This window comes from Pinus tabuliformis, chromosome 1_1 (assembly GCF_031772625.1).
Source record: "Pinus tabuliformis cultivar Carrire ecotype Pingquan chromosome 1_1, CPIR1, whole genome shotgun sequence".
NCBI classification, from domain to species: Eukaryota; Viridiplantae; Streptophyta; class Pinopsida; order Pinales; family Pinaceae; genus Pinus; species Pinus tabuliformis.
The window spans coordinates 888,503,311-888,519,196 of record NC_142297.1 but is presented as its reverse complement, the minus strand read 5'-3'; the positions used below and the strand labels follow the sequence as shown (position 1 = coordinate 888,519,196).

The 15,886-nt window shown below is 35.4% G+C and overlaps 1 pseudogene; it reads right to left on the bottom strand.

Annotated features, from left to right (window-relative positions):
* Positions 1-5,156: 5,156 nt before the first annotated feature.
* On the bottom strand, positions 5,157-13,365 carry LOC149217232 (protein SRG1-like; annotated as a pseudogene).
* Positions 13,366-15,886: the final 2,521 nt, after the last annotated feature.

Genomic DNA, 15,886 nt, shown 5'->3' with positions numbered 1-15,886 from the left:
GAACCACCCTATTGAAAATAGTGCGTGGCTTGATGCAGGATAGATACAACGTACAAGGTATTCTATCGAGGATCTCATGGACTAGAGCCATGAATTTTCACCTACCACGGGAGCCTGATGCAAGAGCATCCAGCTCAGGGAGGTCATGGCTGGGAGTTTGTCTCTTTCTAACAGCTTGAGTTTCATTAGTTTTCATTTTCATTTACATTTCCAGGAATGGTTGTCTCAGCCAATGTTAGTGTTTTTCTTACATTGTTTCTTTTTACTTTTTAGTTTTATTTAAAATTTGCTTAAAATTTACAAAGCAAGAAAAGACAATTATTCGAAAACCACTTAATGTAACCACATAATGTAACTACTGGCAGTTTTCTAACTATCAAGTGTTCTCTACAAAACGAAAAGAGAAAACGACTAATGTAATCTTTTTTACCATCATAGAATTGAATGAAGAAAATGCATAGAAACATTTGTGAAGACAAACACATCTGAATCCATTCCTGTTACAGCTTTAGCATCTTTCCTACAGAGTACAATTAATCTATTTTCTTTTCCATAAGCATAAGGAAGAGAGACAAGTGAACAATAAGCACCAGAACGAGGAGAGCACCTAGAAAAGCCAGAAGTACAAACAAAATATGCTCACGAAGGGAACGAGAAAGCCATTACTCAAGGAAACAAGCTACAGGTACAGAAACGAATGCACAACGATTTTCCTTTGCAAATTTTAACAATTGAAACTACAGTATATATATATATATATATATATATATATATAAATTTGTCAAAAGCCGAGCATCATAGTTCTCTGTTCAAGAGTCCAATAAATGAAACATCGTCGACAAAACTACAAACCCCCGCGAGGTCATTAAAGCGCTACATTAATACATATATAACTACAACAACAAAGTCGTAAATACACAGTGGAGCCATAGGTACAATGCCAAGAAACCGCAGAGCCGAAGCCAAACTACAACTAAAGACTCAAAAACCCTATGAACAGTAAACCCTCAGTTAATCAAACAGGAAAACACCAAGGAGTGACCCTACCTAGTTCAGGCATAGGAGACATGGCGTGAGGACCACGAACAAGCCCGTCACTCACCTGCATTGGCCAACAAATAGGGCGTTAGCAATGAGAAACAAAGCCACAATTACAGTACAATACACAACCGGAACAGAGGAAACGGTTATGAGAAACTCACTGAGGGAGAGCCGAGCCTGTGCAAGCCAGAAGAGGAGCCATGGGGCCAAGGTTACAGTCACAAAGTTGCTCGTTGCCCACAAAGAGCACACATTGTCAATGATGAATAAAAAACGAAGAAGATAAGACCAGCACGGACGGAGGACATACCTTTTGGACAATCACCGAGTGAGTGCCGAAAGCTAAGCTGCTCCATAACTGCAACCTATATCAAACCAAGAAAACAGTCAAACTATGAAGCAAGCGCATGGAGGATAGTCATGTAAACCGAAGCTGCAACTGAAAACACAACTAGAGCCGAGTGAAATTAACAACAGAGACTGATACCAAGGGTTCCAAACTCGGGTCTCAAAACCAAGCACGGAACAAGGAGCCAAGACATCTTCTGTCGGTGGAAACCATCACCGAGTTGCAAGCCGTACACAGTGGAAATGAAACCCCAACAAAGAGATAGAGCAAACCCTCGTTTCATGAGACCGAAGACCTCACAGGCAGCATAGTGAAAATAGCAAATGAAATGAATAGTCAAGGTTTCGGAGCATAGAAGGAGCGGGAAGGAACAAAGCCCAAGGCTAGGACACATGTCCTCATCTCAATAAAATGCTAGTACAACAACATTAAAGTGAGCCAACCACGCGTTAATAAAATTTAATCAACAGTTTATCATTAACCCGAAAGTGTAAAGGGCTAGACCCATCATAAGTTTACTTATGAACCCCCACCCAATAAAAAGTGGCAAAATATGTGGGGAAATACTAATTAAAATGTAATATTATTAAATTTTACAGAATATTTCTCATCATGTTATATTTTACTCAATATTTTCCCTAGTTGAGTTTGTTTACTTTCAAACTTCAAATTTAAAGAAAAATTGCAATAAGAAGTGGACAAGTTGAAGGTAAATATAATCTGAAAATTAATATTATAATATTATATTTTACCAAATAGAACCTAGTAAAAAGTGGATGGAAATAGACAAAAATATCATAAAATGTAATCATTATATTTTTCTTAATATTATTTGAAATAATACTTACATTAGTAAATAGGTAAGATTGGGTTGTTGGTTTTTGGAGTTTTTTTTGAGAGATTTTCTCAACAATATTCTCCTTGTTTAGGACGTGTTGGATCTCATGAGCACTATTTATGTAGCTTGTAATTTGGCTTTCTATGAAATAATACAAATTGTTTTGAGTGAATCTGTCTACAATATTTGCTCTTCCAATTTTTTTTTTATAGTATCCCTCAAGGGAAAGCCAAAAGAGATGGAAATTTGAGAATTAAATACCTATTTCGTACATAGATTAGTATAGATGTGTTTCTGTGTGCTTTGTGAATTTGCATATATGTTTGATCTTATGTTTCAGGTAGCGTAGAGCCCTTTATAGTGGTCATTTACGGTCACCTTGATTTTCCCTAAACCCGCAAACCTTTCTTGTAGAGCGACGTGAGATTGTTGGAATCAATCTGAAGCATATTGTGCCAAAATCCTGTAGCGCTAGTTTAAATTCCCTTAACTGAAGCCTTGTCCCCACCTGGTTGGAATATGCAGAGAGGAGGAACCTATAGATATTATTATTTGATTAGCGGATTTATTCAGTTGAAGTAGAACAACATTATGGATTTCATGTGATGCTTGGTTGCTGCCTTCAAATGATGCGCTATGGCATGAAAGTTTCATAGGTACGTTGCGATATTTACATCTTTGGGTTCTCTATCAACAAGTGCCTAGGTTTTTCTCCTCTCAGAGGCATCCAAGGTAGTATTTCTGGAGTAATTCTATTGTAATTCATTAGTGAAGCAAAAGTATGCCGTGTGTCAAAAATTTTGTATGATCGAGTAGACATTTATGAAATGGGTGAGGAAAATGGGCAGCATGAAGCATTCCATAGTCACGATAGCTAAGAGCAAGTTGCTTCCATTTTTTATGTTATCGAATATAAACCAAGCGTGGGGGACTACACGTCTATGCAGAAGACCGTCAATGGCCTGCCTCTAATAAACTTGCTCCATCTAAATTTCGAGCAGATAATTGAGGCCTTCGTCTCCACTGTCAATTGGCTTCCATTGAAGAGGAAAGTGGTATGTCGATGGTCCTGCGTGGCCTCTGCAGCTATAATCCTCTTGGAAACAGTAAGGAGGCCACGGTTCCCGTCATCGATGTGGGTCCTTTGTTGGATCACTGTGACTCTTATGCATCTCAAATGGCAGAAGCGGATAGCCGACAGCCCAGAAATGTGGAGGTTTGTCGTTACATTGGCCAACAAACAGGTTGTTAGCAATGAGAAACAAAGCCATAGTTACAGTACAAGACACAACCAGAATAGAGGAAAGGGTTATGAGTAACTTACCGAGGGAGAGCCGAGCCTGTGCAAGCCAGAAGAGGAGACATGGGTCCAAGGTTACAGTCACAGAGTTGCTCGCTGCCCACAAGGAGCACACATTGTCAGTGATGGAGAAAAAACGAAGCAGATAAGACCAGCACGGAGGGAGGACATACCTTTTGGACAATTTCCGAGTGAGTGTCGAAAGCCGAGCTCCTCCATAACTGCAACTTGTATGCAACTTGTATCAAACTAAGCAAACAGTCAAACTATGAAGCAAGCACATGGAGGACAGTCATGTAAACCAACGTTGCAACTGAAAACACAACTAGAGCCGAGCGAAATTGACAACAGAGACTAATGCCAACGGTTCCAAACTCGGGTCTCGAAACTAAGCACGGAACAAGGAGCCAAGACATCTTCTGCGGGTGGAAACCCTTACAGAGTTGCAAGCCAGTCACAGTGGAAATGAAACCCCAACAAAGAGATAGAGCAAACGCTCGTTTCGTGAGACCGAAGGCCTCACAAGCACCATAGTGAAAATAGCAAATGAAATGAACAGTCAAGGTTTCGGAGCATAGAAAGAGCGGGAAGGAACAAAGCCCAAGGCTAGGACACATGTCCTCGTCTCAATAAAATGCCAGTACAACAACATTAAAGTGAACCAACCACGCGTTAATGAAATTTAATCAACAGTTTATCATTAACCCGAAAGTGCAAAGGGCTAGACCCATCATAAGTTTACTTATGAACCCCCACCCAATAAAAAGTGGCCAAATATGTGGGGAAATATTAATTAAAATGTAATATTATTAAATTTTACATAATATTTCTCATCATGTTATATTTTACTCAATATTTTCCCTAGTTGAGTTTGTTTACTTTCAAACTTCAAATTTAAAGAAAAATTGCAATAAGAAGTAGACAAGTTGAAGGTAAATATAATCTGAAATGTAATATTATAATATTATATTTTAACAAATTAAACCTAGTAAAAAGTGGATGGAAATAGACAAAAATATCATAAAATGTAATCATTACATTTTTCTTAATATTATTTGAAATAGTGCTTACATTAGTAAATAGGTAAGATTGGGTTGTTGGTTTTTGGAGTTTTTGTTGAGAGATTTTCTCAACAATATACTCCTTATTTGAGACATGTTGGATCTCATGAGCACTGTTTATGTAGCTTGTAATTTGGCTTTGTATGAAATAATACAAATTGTTTTGAGTGAATCTATCTACAATATTTTCTCTTCCAATTTTTTTTATAGTAACCCTCAATGGAAAGCCAAAAGAGATGGAAATTTAAGAATTAAGTACCTATTCCGTACATAGATTAGCATAGATGTGTTTCTGTGTGCTTTGTGAATTTACATATATGTTTTCTCTTATGTTTACGGTAGCATAGAGCCCTTTATAGTGGTCGTTTACGATCACCTTGATTTCCCCTAAACCCGCAAACCTTTCTTGTAGAGCGACGTGAGATTGTTGGAATCAATCTGAAGCATATTGTGCCAAAATCCTATAGCGCTAGTTTAAATTCCCTTAACTGAAGCCTTGTCCCCACCCGGTTGGAATATGCAGAGAAGAGGAACCTATAGATATTATTATTTGATTAGCGGATTTCTTCAGTTGAAGTAGACCCCAACTTCTACATCTAATCCAAGAGCATAAAAAACCCCAATGGACATCCTATCCCTCCAACTGTTTGTTAATGCTCGATGTTCTACGCTCTTGTATCTCCCATTTGTCATCAAAGAGAGGATATTAAGGTGATTGACGTTTAAGATCGTGAATTTACCTCTACTAAATTTCCGATGTTAATATCCATAGCATAAGGAATTGGTTGCACAGCTATCCATTCGTCATCCTTGTGGATATTTAATCCTATGAATCCATCCTGGAGTAAGAGAGTAATTCCATTCATGTCTGCGTGTGGGCTCAGGACGCAAAAAAGATCTGGTTGGGGACACCGGGGATAATAATTTATCCTCATTTTTTTTATGGATTTCCAAACTTCTTATCAAGGAAGTCAGGATCCAGCTCTAACGTCTGGGCAATTAAACTCAACACCTTTATAGCAAGTGTTCTAATTTCACTATTGTATGTATCCATGATTTCCCTACAAAAATACATAATACATTTAGTAGAACAGTGATAAGCACTCACTTCATCATATATGTATGTTACTAACACACAAGATTTTGTCTAAACTAATAAAGGCTTAATCGGTATCTTTATGTTTATTGCAGATTTAGAATATGTCTAAACTAATAAAGGCTTAATCGATATTTTTATGTTTACCGTAGATTTTGGGAATGTTCTGAAATTTGATGGAATGTTTTGAAATGTGATGGTTAAGAAAAAATTTTGATTTTGGATGGTTAAGAGAGACTTTTGATTTTGGAAATTTTTTCCTCACTCTTCCATTCTAAAATATTCACTAAATCTACCATCAATATAATTTAGAAAAAAACTATTGAAATCAAATAGCGATAGTGTCCAGAATATAACTGGTCATATATAGAACTAGAGACAAGCAAAAAATTATCTCCAAAGCAAGCAACAAATTTTCTACATTTCTTGGCCATGAAATGGACATGTCAAGCCATTCTAAGATAGATGAGAAAGACAGGAAGCATACTAATACCTTCATTTTCATGTAAAGTGTTGGGAATTTCTGATCATTCCAAAACAACAATGAACATAGAATAATGCTCTGTTTTTAACACAGGAAACAGAGTTTTTCACACACACAAAAGGAAACTTGTATTCATTAACAAGACTGTTGTTACAAAAATTCTTCCTCTCACAGAGGGATTTTTCTAAATAAAACAAAAAAACTTTCAACCAACAAGTGAAGCCCAAATCCTCAATCAAGTCACAGCAGAGAGCTGTTGAATTCTGCCATGGAGATTGATAGTGGAGCTTAGTTGAACTCACGGAAGCAGAAAATCAAAAAACAAACATCAGAGCGTGGCACGCCTGTGTAAAACTTCATACAATCACTGGAGCCCTCTGCCTCTGCACTACTGTGCATTACAAAAAAAAAGCACTCTTTCTCTCCTTGGAATAATTAACACTGCGGTGTGTAATTTTCCTTTTTACTTCTTACTTTTGCGCTGCTCCGTATTGCATTTCATTTTCAACAAAAAAAACATGACATTACATTTTACTTGTACAGTAAAAAAAAACTACTCCCGTAAATTAAAAACAATAAAATTAAAATATCTCCACCTACATTTACCAACCGTAATAAATTTCATTAATTACTTAACATTAATTAATTTCCAAAACGAGGGTACAATATGCCCCACATTAATCGAACGGCTGTTGGCAATATCCCATGGCCTTTTTTCACCGAACTTTACGCATCGGGGAAAGGTTGTTTTGACAAAACTGCTTAGGGTACGTGTCAGCAGATGAGTGTGCTCGATGCCTCCCAGAGAATTACCACCATTAGGCAAAATCGGTGCGGGGAATCCTCAGACGATTTTCCAAAAAAAACGTTGTAGTTGAAAGTAATATTTCAACACTCCCCTTTAATTTCAACTGCTGGGTTATCAGTCATACCCAAACATTTCCTCAAAAACTCAAAACTTTTCTGCCCCAATGGTTTGGTCAGAATGTCTGCAACCTGCTCCTGAGTTCTGCAGTGTACTAAAACAATTTCTCCATTGTTTACCAATTCCCTGATGTAATGAAACTTTGTGTCAATGTGTTTCATTCTCTTATGAAACACAAAATTCTTGGATAATGTAATAGTTGAGCTATTGTCACAAAAAATCACAGTTCATTTTGCTTTCTCTTGGCATAAACTCCTTAACGTCCTTCTCATCCAAATTTCTTGACACGCTATTGCTGTGGCTGCCACATATTCTGCCTCTGTTGTAGACAACGCTACAATAGGTTGTTTTTTAGAAGCCCATGAAATGGCTCCTGAACCCATGTAAAAAAAATAACCGGATGTGCTTTTCTGATCATCTACACTTCCAGCCCAATCACTATCAGTGTATCTAATTAAATCTGAACATTTTGAAATAGTATATAAAATGCCAAACCTTTTAGTACCTTTAACATACCTCAGAATCCTTTTTGCTGCCTGCCAATGTGCTTCTTTTGGCCTCTCCATGAATCTGGAAATCAAACTAACAACATGCATTATATTCGACCTAGTTGCAGTCAAATACATGAGGCTGCCAACTATGCTCTTGTACAAACTAGGCTCAAAATCCTTGTTGTTGTCCTCTTTGCTGAGTTTTAATCCCATCACCGTGGGAGTGATTGCTGCTTTGCTCTCCTGCATATTAAATCTTTCCAACACTTCATTAACATATTTCGCTTGTGAGATAAAAATCCCATTTCCATTTTGTTCTACTTCTATTCCTAAGAAGTATCTCAGTAAACCCATGTCAGTCATTTCAAATTCTTCTTTCATGACTGTTTTGAAATTTTCAATAAGATAATCATCATTTCCTGTGAAAATAACATCATCAACATATAACACAACAATTAGTATTTTACCATAATTTTCTTTGATATAGAGGGTGGGTTCTCCCTCACACTTTTCAAATCCATTTTCCAGTAAATAGGAATCTATCCTACTGTACCACACTCTTGGTGTTTGCTTCAGCCCATAAAGAGCTTTCTTCAATTTGCACACTTTTTGCTCTTGGCCTTTCTTTACATAGCCTAGAGGTTGTTCAATGTAAACCTCTTCCATTAACACTCCATTTAGGAATTCTAACTTCATGCCCATTTGGTAAACTTTCCACTTGTTTTCCGCTGCTATGGACAACACTGCTCTCACGGTTTCCATTCTAGCAACCAGTGCGAAAGTTTCCTCATAGTCTCTCCCATGCTACTGCTTATATCATTTGACAACAAGTCTTGCCTTGTGTCTTTCTATTTTTCCTTCAACATTACCCTTGGTCTTATAGACCCATTTAACTCCAATGACTTCCTTTCCTTTTGGTAGTTCAACTAAATCCCATGTCTTGTTTCTTTCTATGGCATTGATCTCCTCATCATTAGCTTCTATCCATTTCCTATTCTTAATTTCTTCTTCGAAATGAACAGGGTCATCAACATGACAATATAAAGAAAACAAAGAGTTCATGCCTTCATTTTTTGCCTCTTGTTCATAAATGTCACTTAAATTTCTGAACTTCTTACCTATTTCATTTGGTGTACAAGTGCTTGAAGAAGCACTTGAATTTCCTCCTTGTGGTGTGCTTCGAGAAGCGCTTTCATTTCTCCTCAAGGGTGTCTCTTACTGCCCTTGTGTTGGTGCTGTTGTTTGAGGATGTATTTCAACCATATCCTCATCATCTTCATCATGAGACAAAGAGTTTTTAACATTCACTATTTTCTCTATGCTTCCATCCCAAGCTTCCTCCTCAATGAACTGAACATCACTACTCACAATAAGCTTCTTGGTGGATGGGTTATACAACCTATAAGCTTTGGATTCCTCACTGTATCCAATGAAAATACATTTCCCCCTTTGCTATCCAACTTCATCCTTAGTTGATCTGGAATGTGTGCATAAGCCACACATCCAAAAACTTTCATGTGGGTGAATCTTTGCTTTGTTCCACTCCATGCTTCCTCTGGCACTCTGTTCATGACTGCTTTTGTAGGGCATCTATTCAAAATGTACATTGCACAGTGTACAGCTTCATCCCAATAATCATTTGACAAATGCTTTGCCTTTAACATACTCCTCACCATATCCATGATTGTCCTATTCTTGCTTTTGGCAACTCCATTTTGCTGTGGAGTGTACCTAGTGGTAAACTCCTTATGAATTCCATTTTCTCTACAAAAACGTAGAAATTATTTGGAGATATACTCACCTCCTCTATCAGTTCTTAGAACTTTGATATGCAACCCACTTTGGTTTTCTACAAGTGCTTTGAAATTGCAAAATCTTTCAAACACTTCACTTTTGTTCTTCAGAAAATAAACCCAAGTTTTTCTAGTAAAATCATCAATAAATGTTAGTATATAGTAGCTGCTTGCAAGTGATGGAGTTTGCATCGGTCCACATAAATCTGAGTGGACAATCTCTAAGGGTGTTTTTGCCCTTATGCTTTTCCCAAATGGAAAACTTTCTCTGTGTTGTTTCCCCAAGATGCAACATCCACAAAGGCTGTCTGGTTTCTTTATCAATGGTAATCCTCTTACCATTCATTTTCTATTCAACAAGTTAAGACCTCCAAAGTTGAGATGTCCAAATCTCAAGTGCCACAACCAATTTTCATCTTTTGGTTCGCTTTAGAAAGCCTCTTGTATCACTGCTGCTATTTCTTCTCCATTTTTAAAATTTGCTTTCATTCTAAGAGGGAACATCCTGTTCCTTGTCATCTTCACTTCAGCAATACATTATTTGCTGGGTGTTTTATCCATGATGGTACATACATCATCCACAAAGAAAACATTGTACCCCTTTTGAATAAGTTGTCCAATACTTATAAGGTTACATTTCATTCCAGGAACACAATAAACATCTGCTATAGTTTTCTTTTCACCTTTCTTTGTTAAGACATTTACTTCTCCTTTTCCCATAACAAAATCTTTATTATCAGTCCCTAGTGTGACTTGTGACTTCACACTTTGATCTAATATAGAAAACAGGGCTATGTTTCCTGTCATATGGTTACTGCAACCGAAGTCTAGAAACCATACATCTTCACTCTTTTCTCTAGCCATATTACAGGCTAAAAACAAATTATTTTCGCTGATATTTTCTCTAGTGAAATTTGCACTAGTTCTATTACTCATATCATGCTGCTTCTTCCTACATTCATTTGCATAATGCCCATATTTTTTACAATAGTGACATTGGACATTGGATTTATCATACCTTTTTCTTTGAGCATGATGTTGTCCACTTTATTGGCTACTGCCTTGGCCTTGGTTCTGATTTTGATTGCTGCCTCTTCCTTGAGCATTTGCTGGACTGTTTCTTCCACCTCTGTTTTGGCTTCGGCCTCTTCCTCTCTTGTTTCCTCTCGCTTGACCTCTTCCTCTTCCAGAGAATATCTGGGTCTTAAAGGCATGTTCTAGAGATGAGCTTTCATTTCTACTCAATCTCTGCTCATGTGTCATCAGTGATGCATGTAGTTCATCAACTGAGAAGTTTGTGAGATCCTTTGTCTCTTCTATGGTGGTGAAAATCACATCGAACCTTGAGGGTAAGATCCTCAATAGTTTCTCCACAATCCTCCTCTCTTCAAGAATCTCTCCATGAGACCTTATCTGTGTGACCAGACCAATCACATGTGTAAAGAATAAGTCAATCTTATCTGACACCTTCATGCAAAGAGTCTCAAAATCTCTCCTCAGCAACTGTAGTTTTGTTGTCTTCATTTTTTCCATGCCTTGATAGGCTATCTTGAGAGTTTTCGATGCTTCTTTGGATCTCTTGGCTGTTGCTATCTTTGGAAACACACTCTCATGCAGTGCTTGATACAAAAAGTAGAGGGCTTTAGAATCATTTTTCTTATTGCTCTTCAATAGATCTTTCTCTGCCTGAGTTAAATTATTAAACTCATTTTCATCTGCTGGTTCTTCAAAACCATCCTCAACAAATTCCCATAAGTCTTGGGAAGCAAACAAAGCTCTCATAGTTATTGCCCAATAGTCATAGTTTTTTCCATTAAATTGTGGGAGCTGAGTATTACAGATACCCATGCTACTGTTGGCTCCAGCCATTCTTGCACTCTTAACTATGGTTCAAAATACTTGATTGTGTATTTAAAATAACTGACTATCCTCAACAGTAACACAAAAAACCAACTTGAGAAATACCTTGGATTCTTTCTTGACTGAGTCTTCACTCTACTGGAGAAGTTGCTGCAACAAGAAATCCTTCCTTCAGCTTCTTTGACACCTTCAAAGAGCCTAGACAAGCTCTAATACCATGTTGGGAATTTCTGATAATTCCAAAACAACAATGAATAGAAAATAATGCTATGTTTTTAACACAGGAAACAGAGTGTTTCACACACACAAAATGAAACTTATATTCATTAACAAGACTACTATTACAAAAGTTCTTCCTCTCACAGATGGATTTTTCTAAATAAAACTGAAAAACTTTCGACCAACAAGTGAAGCCCAAATCCTCAATCAAGTCACAGCAGAGAGCTGCTGAATTCTGTCGTGGGTAGATTGATAGTGGAGATTAGTTGAGCTCACGGAAGCAACAAATCAAAAAACAAACATCAGAGCGTGGCACGCCTGTGTAAAACTTCATACAATCACTGGAGCCCTCTGCCTCTGCGTTGTTGTGCATTACAAAAAAAAAACCACTTTGTCTCTCCTTGGAAAAATTAACACTGTTGTGTGTAATTTTCCTTTTTACTTCTTACTTTTGAGCTACTACGTATTTCATTTCATTTTCAACAAAAAAAAACATGACATTACATTTTACTTGTATAGTAAAAAAAAACTACTCCCGTGAATTAAAAATAATAAAAGTAAAATATCTCCAACCGTAATAAATTTCATTAATTACTTCACATTAATTAATTTCTGGAATGAGGGTACAATCTGCCCCACATCACACGGCCTTTTTTCACTGAACTTTACGCGCTCAGGAAAGGTTGTTTTGACAAAACTGCTCAGGGTACGTGTCAGTAGATGAGCGTGCTCGCTACCTTTCATTAATTACTTCACATTAATTAATTTCTGGAATGAGGGTACAATCTGCCCCACATCACACGGCCTTTTTTCACTGAACTTTACGCGCTGGGAAAAGGTTGTTTTGACAAAACTGCTCAGGGTACGTGTCAGTAGATGAGCGTGCTCGCTACCTCCCCGAGAATTACCACCACCCTGCAAAAACAGTGCGGGGAATCCTCAGACGGTTTTCCAAAAAAAACACTGCAGTTGAAAGTAATATTTCAACATAAAGCATTTACACCAATAAATATGCTATTGTAAAAAAATGTCATCTAACAAATTTATGTTCCGAAATTTCATGAGAACAATATATATTTGAAGTTTGAAAGCTTCACCTATGGACCACCTTGGCACCTGTGTGTAACTGAAATCAGTAGGATCGAGTGGCCAAAGATTTAAATATCTATAACCAGAAGGAAACATTATGAAACCCAACGAGTCACCCCAATCCAGCTTTTGTCGTTCAGACACGACGAATGTCTTGCTGTAGCCCTGAAGATCTCTTGGATTAACAGCATACTTCTGTTTCTCCTCCACTAGAAGCTGGAAAAACTCCCTTCCATCTCTCCTAACAGCATCGGGTAACGAGTTTGGGATACCATGATTCACAACCTACAGAAGACCCATTAAAATATGTAGCTTTTTGGTTTTTTCAAAAACTGTTGACGATGACTATATAGCAGAAACTTGTCAAATTATACGTGGAAGAAACCCCATTCTTCACAAGTCTGGGAAATTTTTTTAATCTCTTGTTCTCTATCCGCTCCTGCTGAAATCTTGGCCATGTCAATGATGGGCATGTTAAACTGATGATCAAAAATGGCCGTTGATGTTGGTATTTCTTCGCCTCTCCTGATGTATCTTTCTGGTATTGTTTCCTGCTGTTGTTTTGCGATTTCTTGTACGCTCTCGACTATAAGAACAGATTTACCCCAGTTGGGAATGCTCCTCTTACTCTAATCACTTGAAGCCATTCTTCTAACCCTTGTTCCACAAGAAAATTCGGGCTAACTTGATGAAAAATATGTAATGCATCGCGGCAACAAGTAACATTGATAGAACCAGGAAACTATCAGAAGTATTTACAGATGGAAGGAACTTTTGTTAAACCAAAACCTGCTCCATCACAATTATTGGCAAGGCCATCCTGAATAACAGGAATTTGCAATTCATGATACGAAAGGGCGCAGTTTAACTATTCTCATTTTGTTTTTTACAACGCGTAAATTTTTATTGGTCATTTTTTACACCCTGAAGATTTGTTCTTGATTTTGCAGGCACCACTCACTCTCTTAAAGGGCGACCACTGGGCCATAATTGCAGCAAGCACGTTCGCTGGGAAGATTATGGCCCGCCGCCTGACGGAGTTTATGCAAAGGCGCACTCTCAAGTGCCACGGGCTCCGCGAAAAATATGGCTGACGCATAACGATCCCCAATTTGATTTCATTGTCTGGTGGAACTACAAATTTGTAACAGGCAGTTTGGTTTCATTGTTGACCATAATTAAAAATTTGAAGTGTTGTTTCACCTTTCATTGAGTCTTCAGGTAGAGTATTTTTCATCAAACATAAGATAATCTGGATTGTTGGCTGAAAGTGTCTGAAGATTTTCTAATGTCTCGATTTATAAAGGTTTCAATAATTTTGTCCACTGAGATGTTCGCCGTATTAAAATGTTCATAAACATAAGAGGCAGAAACACTCGAAACACTCGAGCTGGAAAATATGTCTTCATAAAAAGTGCCACTTAAAAATGAGTATATGCTGCTTTTTCAGACACCTTTTCGATGTAATTTATATTTCTTTTGTTTCTTTCTGGAAGTGGACATGTAATTTATATTTGTTTTATTTTATTATAAGATTTTAGGGATTATGTATTGGGTATTTGTTTATTATGTATTAATTCAGCCAAAAATGAGAAATATGTTTTAATTTAACAAAGTGTAATTTTTAAAAAATATATATATTTTTTATAATTTATTTTATTGGCATTTATTTCTCATAGGATTGGTTGTTAATTTGTACATGTTATTGCTCAATGTCTCAAATAACTAGCCAAGAGTACATGGGTCATATCATATTTTGTTTTTATTTTTATTGCATTCCATAATTGAGTGATCTCATAATTAAGTAATTGATACATTTTTTTATTCAGAGACAGTAAAATAATTTTTATATTAATTAAAAATCTAAGAGTACATAGCTCCCATCAGATTTTGTTTATGTTTTTATTGCATTCCATAATTGACTCAGATATCTCATTAGTAAGTAATTGATGCACTTCTTTATTCAAATGTGGCCAAATAATTTTTATATTAATTAAAAAATTAATATTAGAATTAACATAAAAAATGTTTACTAATTTTGTAAACTAATTTTGTGATTTCCATAGTAAGTAAATAAATTAATTAATTAATTAACATTTTATATTTTTAAATTTATATATTTATCATAACATTTAGTATTTCAAAAATCATCACAAATCAACTTTACATTACAAGTACCTATTTATAAATAATACATTGTATTATTTCTTAATTTTTAAAATTAAGATGTATATTAAATTATAATTTTTAATATTCTTAAACAAATTGAAACCAATCTTATTCAAAGATATATTTTACAACTACATATCAAAACATAATTGCTAATTCTTTTAATATATCACAATAATGATAAAATGATTTCCCTATTATTTTAAAAGACACCAAAAGAAACTACAATTTAACACTTATTTTATTATAATTTGAGTTTTAGTTAAAACCCAACACGTTAGATTGATGTAATTTATATTTCTTTTGTTTTATTTTATTAATTTTGGTTACTTAGATTGTTATGTAACTTCTACAGTTTTCTTTTAAAGAGGTTTTACGTTAGGGATATAATTTAATGAATAGATTGTAAATCTGATGTATAAATTATTAGCTAGGGAATATTAAATAATTAAACATCAATAAGATTATTAACTTTTTAAATTTACATATTTTGAAAAGTAATTATTAAAATTACGACTAAATTTTAGTTTTAAAATTTTAATCAAATTTTGTAAAATATATATATATTATAAAATTTGATTTAAATTATAAAATTAAAAGTTAATAATTATTTTCAAAATTATATATATATATATATATATGTTTTATGATTGGTGCCGAGTGGATCCCGATGGCTATCCCTATAACTTCTAAGTACAACGACGAAATTTGAACCAATTACCTACGCAACAACAAAAACACCTTAACAGTGTGTTCGTTGACCAATATATATAATTTCCTTTTAATATTATTGTTTAATTCACTTTTGGTTAAAAATTTAGTCACAAATGAATTTTTATTGATGTAGATTTTTCTTACATGATATGATGAGTAAATAAAATTAAGTGTAGGAATTTTAAAATTTCGTATGGAACTAATTTCATATATAGAATTAAAATTATTCAATTAAATGCAACAACATATTGCCTTTAATTTGTAATTTATAAGGTCATTTAGGTGATCACTTATACATGTCAATACATTTACTTTCAATATCTATGAGCTACTTCATAATTTTATAAAGTTTTCCTTTTTATTTAGTTATGAGAAATAAACGAATTTACATTTTTTTTAAAATTTATTAAAACAAATAAAATCAATAATAGAAATAGCCAATAAGATTATTGAAAGT